Below are 219 nucleotides of genomic sequence, written 5' to 3' on the forward strand. Positions count from 1 at the left end.
GCTTGCATTAGAAACTTGTTCTTGAATGTTTAAAGTCTTTCTCTGATATGTTGAAATCGACTAGAACCTATCTCAAATTTGAAAGATTTTTTTTTAATATTTTTAAGATAAATCCGATTTTTCTTATAGATAAATCTGAAATTTTAAAGATAAATCCGTTTTTTTTTTCTAAATCCGACTGAAAACAATATATTATATATTTTAATTCGATTTTCCTAT

This window comes from Brassica oleracea, chromosome C3, assembly GCF_000695525.1.
Source record: "Brassica oleracea var. oleracea cultivar TO1000 chromosome C3, BOL, whole genome shotgun sequence".
In the NCBI taxonomy this organism is placed as follows: domain Eukaryota; kingdom Viridiplantae; phylum Streptophyta; class Magnoliopsida; order Brassicales; family Brassicaceae; genus Brassica; species Brassica oleracea.